Here is a 679-nt window from a genome sequence, read left to right as displayed (position 1 = left end):
TATGTATGTATGTATTTTTTAGATATATGTATTTTTTTTATGTTTGTTCATATATGTATGTATGTATTTTTTACATGTTTTTTTATGTATGTATGTATTTTTTTCAATTGTAATGATGTTTTAAAGTATACATATATGCAAAAGTTAGATTTTTAGAAAAGTTTTATTTATATATGTTCTCTGATTTAGTACATTTTAGGTTAGTTTAATTTTTAGAAAATTTTCATATATCTAGCTAGGAAAGGAAGAAGAAGAAAAAGAATGAGAGGAAAAAGAAAAATAAGAAGAGGAAGAAAGGAGAAGAAGAGGGGAGGAAGAAGAGGAGAAATAAATAAGAAGAAGAGAAAAGAAGAAAATGAAGAGGAGAAGAAGAAAGGAATAGAGGAGAAGAAGAAAAAATAGAAAATTTTTCTATTTTGTCTTCTTCTCATCTATTCCTTTCTTCTTCTCCTCTTTTTTTTTCTTTTTTTCTTTGATCTTCTCCTGATCTATTCCTTTCTTCTTCTCCTCTTTTTTTGGTGATATTAATTATTGTAGAATATGCAAATGTTTTTATATTCATATGAACAATGCATTAGGCAAAACCTTTGTTTTTTTCGAAATTCTCTATTTGAACACTTTTTTTAAAACAAGCAATACTAAAAGAATGAGAGGAAAAAGGAAAATAAGAAGAGGAAGA

Source organism: Triticum dicoccoides, chromosome 3B, assembly GCF_002162155.2.
Source record: "Triticum dicoccoides isolate Atlit2015 ecotype Zavitan chromosome 3B, WEW_v2.0, whole genome shotgun sequence".
Taxonomy (NCBI): domain Eukaryota; kingdom Viridiplantae; phylum Streptophyta; class Magnoliopsida; order Poales; family Poaceae; genus Triticum; species Triticum dicoccoides.
The sequence above is the reverse complement of the archived record's forward strand: the minus strand, read 5'-3'. Positions refer to the sequence as shown.